Here is a 223-nt window from a genome sequence, read left to right as displayed (position 1 = left end):
AAAGAGCCATAATTGTAAATACTGATCATGGCTCTATTTTTTTTTTTTACAGTATCGCGTACATATGTTTCTATATCTCTATGTATTCATAAATCATCGCACAGTATATACTGAAGAATGTGATAATTGTTATTGTTTATCATTGTAATGAATAGTAATTAACATAGTAAATGATATTTAACGAAATGGACAGAATTCTGAACCATTTGAATGATATATAGTA

Source organism: Penaeus monodon, chromosome 32, assembly GCF_015228065.2.
Source record: "Penaeus monodon isolate SGIC_2016 chromosome 32, NSTDA_Pmon_1, whole genome shotgun sequence".
Lineage (NCBI taxonomy): Eukaryota > Metazoa > Arthropoda > Malacostraca > Decapoda > Penaeidae > Penaeus > Penaeus monodon.
This window is presented reverse-complemented; position numbering follows the sequence as displayed.